Source organism: Lactuca serriola, chromosome 5, assembly GCF_051521515.1.
Source record: "Lactuca serriola cultivar US96UC23 chromosome 5, Lser_US96UC23_V15, whole genome shotgun sequence".
Taxonomy (NCBI): Eukaryota; Viridiplantae; Streptophyta; class Magnoliopsida; order Asterales; family Asteraceae; genus Lactuca; species Lactuca serriola.
The window spans coordinates 196,407,608-196,412,654 of record NC_136412.1 but is presented as its reverse complement, the minus strand read 5'-3'; the positions used below and the strand labels follow the sequence as shown (position 1 = coordinate 196,412,654).

The 5,047-nt window shown below is 30.4% G+C and overlaps 1 long non-coding RNA gene across 3 annotated transcripts; it reads left to right on the top strand.

Annotated features, from left to right (window-relative positions):
• The first annotated feature begins 1,304 nt into the window (after positions 1–1,304).
• On the top strand, positions 1,305–4,844 carry LOC145051398 (uncharacterized). Of its 3 annotated transcripts, none has more exons than XR_013683599.1 (3): positions 1,305–1,511; positions 3,623–3,683; positions 4,588–4,844. It is a non-coding gene; the product is annotated as an uncharacterized LOC145051398 (long non-coding RNA). The 3 variants fall into 3 exon arrangements; XR_013683600.1 differs by having other exon boundaries at positions 3,623–3,687; XR_013683598.1 differs by lacking the exon at positions 4,588–4,844 and having other exon boundaries at positions 3,623–4,196.
• Positions 4,845–5,047: the final 203 nt, after the last annotated feature.

Below are 5,047 nucleotides of genomic sequence, written 5' to 3'. Positions count from 1 at the left end.
TGGTTTCACTTATCAAATATTACTCTTTATTAGTTTTGAGAAGTTTTTTCAGCTATTCCCATATATACAACGTCGATAGTATATTCGCTTATTTTAGAATCGAAATCAATTCTAATGTAGCGTTTCCCTGAAGATCATCAACCACAATCGATTGAGGCCAAATTTCCACAGTTATCTGTCAACCTAAGAGAGAAAAACAAAAGGGGCGTAGGGATGTGAAAATTCAAGTCCTTCCTGATTTCCAATCACATGTACCTTGTTAAGTGTTAAAAACTACAATCAATTTAGTATAAGAATGTATGAAAGCAAATTAGGGCTCCAAATTATCAGAAAGCAAAAAATCAAATTTAGAAGACCTTGTGCGATAGAGAGAAAAATATGATGAGAAAACGCACAAAACCATTTACCCTATGCCCTTGATGAGTCTAAAGAGAGACTAGCGATAACCTATTTGACCTATCTATTAAAGGTTTCTTTTGCTGCGACGATTTTGATGAAATCAATTTTGAAGGATCACATGTTGGCATTAATTTTGATCCATACATAACTTCCTTTCAAAGATTAATTTAATAAAAGTCTCCAATACAACATGGTGAAGGTCTCACAGGTCTAGGGTTCAACTTCGAGGATCGTCGATCAAGTGTGAGGGGTGGTGACACTGATTATTAAGAGAAAACTTAGAAGAAAGAGAGAAGAGGAGAGTGATGGGTGATTTAACCAAAGAGCTTAGAGATATATATATATATATATATATATATATATATATATATATATATACAGGGAGAGAGAGAGAAAGAGAGAGAGAGAGAGAGAGAGAGAGAGAGAGAGAAGGGGTGAATGATATTGGTGGATTTGGCACAAAACCTTGAGAAATTGATTTTAGGGTTTATAGAAATTGACGGTAAGTTGGTAACATGTATAAATATAGAGCTATGGAGGAAAGTTTTGTTGGGTTATTTAATGTGTTGTGTCACATTGTTATGTACGTAATTAGTCTTATGTTAATGGAATGGTCCTGTTCATATTTATAAACTTTAACCTTAAAAATTGCTATAAAAATAATTATGAAAATTATAATATGATCTTATAATAATAAAATTTATGAGAATGCATTTAAGAAAAATAAAATTTAAGTCATTAGTATTTAACCTTATTTCTATGCAAAAAAATCAAGGTTTTGTGAATGAAAATTAAAATAAGGTGCATATTTTATAAAAACTTGATATTTTAATAAAATAAAGTTATAATTTTATAAAATTTAAGAGAGGGAGACCCTCTCTCCACTCCAAAGTCGGACTCCCTCCTCCCAAGATGCCCCTCCTCTTCCCAACACAAAATGATTCTTCTTCTCTCTCACACTCCATCTTCCCTCATTTTCTCTCATTTCTCTCTCACACTCTCACACACATTTTCTCTCTTCCTCCCACTATGAACCACGAAATTTTACAGCCAACATGTCCAAGAACACTCAAGATACTCAAAATATTCATCATCTAATGGTGTTCATTAAGGTAGAACACGAATTCCTTTCATTTTCCTTCAAGTTTTCATGGATTTTCTTGCATTTCTTTGTTCTTCTACACCATTCTAATGAAAGATCATCCACACATAAACATACACACACACAAAATCACGGTTTTGATGATGATGGTGGTAGGATTTCACCAAAAAACAACATGCATGTTGTTAATGGTGAAATCCAAGGACCAAAACCTAAGTCAAAATCAACATAATGCCCTTTTATACAAGTTTTGGGTAAAAAATCACCACATGCATCCAAAATTTTCAATCAAAAATGATTTTTGAACATTTCAAACTCATGAATGGTTTTCAAAACAACATGCATGTGATGATCTTCAAGCTTAGATGCTTGATGATCAAAGTTGTTGTTAAAAAGGTTTCAAATATGTTAATGAAAGATTTATTTCCAAATAAATATCTAAAAATCATTTTCTTACCAAATCCGATTTTTGACAGATGCTCATCAACAAAATAAGATGCTCTGTCAATTTCCAGAAGATAGTTCATTTTTCTCGAATTATTATAATTAATGCAATAAAATAGGGCAATAAATCATATAAAATACTTCCAGATGTCTATAAATCCGGAATAAATTCTTGGATGACCCCTATGGTGAATAATGACCTCTCATTAAATCTCTTCGATTTATGTTGCTGTTTAGTATGATTTTCCATTTTCTTTTTGTTTGGGTATAATAAATCACAAAACCACTTTAGGAAGTGTGAAAATTGTATCTAACAATTTTCGCAGCTCTTACCTTTGGTGGGAGACTCCGAAAAATAATTTTAGAATTTTTTATCGTGCCTTCCTATTTTTTCCAAGTTTTGGTAATTATAATGGCCTAAAAATAGGAAAAATAGTTCTGATTATCCAAAATTCATGACATTTTACCAGAACATCATGTTGTACAGTAGGAGGTTACATAAAAATTTCGATTATTTGTCTCTACTGTATACTATTTTTCTCCTATTTTCTAAGGTTAAATACACTTAAATACACATAAATACCCAAAACCGTATTATACAATATGAAAACCACTTTTGGTATTTTTCCCAGATTACTTATACTTTAAATGATGTTAAAAAAAATTTTGGTAATTTATTTTAACTGTTTATTATTTATTCTTCAATTAATGATTATTTAAGGGGATAAAACAAGGAAAAATAGAAATACCCACTGAAAAATATCTTTTTTCTTTTTCCCAGGCTATTTATGTATAACAACAGTTAAATAAAATGTTTGGATAATTTTGGAAACTGTTTTCTATTTATTTCAATTTTTATTAGAATAAATGCTCAAAAATCATAAAATTGGGTTAAACAGTTTAGAAATAGATTTTTATATTTTTCCCACCTCAACAATGTTTAATAACAGTAATAAAAAAAAGTTTGGGTAATGTTGGAAACTGTTTTCTATTATTTAAATTTTTAATAGAATAAATGCATAAAAATCATAAAAATTGGTTAAACAGTTTAGAAACCCGTTTTTATATTTTTCACAGATTAAGTATGTGTAATGACATTACTATAAAAAGTTTGGGGCATTTTCTTAACTGATTTCGGTTTTTCATTAATTTTTATATATTTAGAGAATTAAATATATGAAAAATGGTTATGCATATCCATAATCCATGAAAAATTATCTAGTAGTCTTTTAACACATTTAGAACCAAAATCTGAAGTTTGGTAATTTTTATTAACTGTTTAGTACTTTTCAAAATTTTATGGTTATTCAAGAAACTAAAGTGGTGAAAAATAGTTAGACAAATCAAAAATTCAAGAAAATTTATCTTGAGGTCTTTGACTTCAATTAAAACTAAAATGCAAAGTTCGGGAAATTTTAGAACTAAATTGATTTAGTTTTGAATATTTAATCATTGGAACACCTCTAAAATGTTAAATATTAACATTTTAATAATGGAAATTTTCCGCTTAAATTGTTATATAACAATTGATTCTTTGAAACTTAATTTCCACAGAAAAATATTTATAATTTATCAATATTCAATTGTGACTCAGTATTGGCATAATTCTGTTGTAGTAGTAAGTATACTAATGTTACATTTCGATTAGAGACTCACTGGTGAATACCAATATTGTAGGAATCGGTAGTGGTACACGTGGAACATAGTCAAGGCACCATTTGCATCATCTCAATGTATTGTGGGTATTCATGCACTCCCCTATTTTTGTTTTTTTTAAATGTTTTGGGGTGGAAAAGCATGTCCTAAACTATTTTTATGTTCGTTGTATTTATTTTGACTTGTATGAAACTTGGTTGCTATATTTCGTATGTATGTGTATGTTACTTTAATTCATGAGGACTATATCGTGGTTAAGTCCCTGGAATCTCTAGACACAACTCATTAACTCTTTTGAGCCTATGGTTATTATGGATAGCGCTATCAGGAGGTAGACAACTCCTCACTCGCACGATTCGCTTGAGTGCATTTTACCATTTTATACACTATGTTTGCGATACACATAGTAGTCAATAGGGCACGATTCGGTCATTAGGCTTGGGTTGTGAACTCATGAATGGAAACTTGAGGCACATACGAATCTTTATGCGCATATGAAACTTGTACTCTCATGTTAGCAACGACACTTGTATACTTATTTTAGCAATGAAACTTGTATACTTATTTTAGCAACGAAACTTTTATGTTTATTATAGCAACGAACTTTGTTTCTCATTATAGCAACAAACTTTTATTACTGAAAACTTATATATACTTGTTTTAGCAATGAAATTGTTTGCTCCTTGTAGCAACGAAATTGATTGCTCATTTTAGCAATGAAACTTGTTTACTCGTTTGAGTAACGAACTTTATCTTCCATGAGAATATGAATGTTGCATCTTATTTGGGCAACATACTTTATCTCTAATGATGACAAAGAACTTTGTTTTTACAAACTTATTTACTCATTTTAACAATATACATTTATTATTGGAAACTTGTATCAAATCTTTGATTTCAATTCATGGAACCAATATTATTTTGTTAAACTTGTGAGTACTCACCAACTATTTTATAGTTGACGCTCGTTTTACATGTTTTTTCAGGAATCATCGAGTAAGTGGCACTTAGGGACACTTCACTTTTAGGAGCATTCGCATGTGTTGTATTTCAATTTACATTGTAATTTCTTTTAAAACTTGTTCAAACCCATTGTAAAATTGTAATGATTTTTAATACTATGGTTGGTGTTGTCTTTTAACTTTTGGTATGAAACCCTTTGTACTGCCACGCCCTGTGTTTCCGCTTTAGCGGGGTGTGACAATTACAAACAACAAATCTGAATACTGTTTGTTACCCTAAACTCGATTATAGTTTTTCATGTATGTTTCTATAAAAACTCTTGTGAATCTCAAAATTATGCAGCACGAAAATCCCCTTACTCTATTTTTCAATCTCTCGAGTAGCATTGGTTCTACTACAAGGATCCCAATCCATTTTCCACAGGATTATGAAGTCTGGGCATTGCACTTCGAAGAGTATGTTCTTAGCCTTGAAGAACATGGT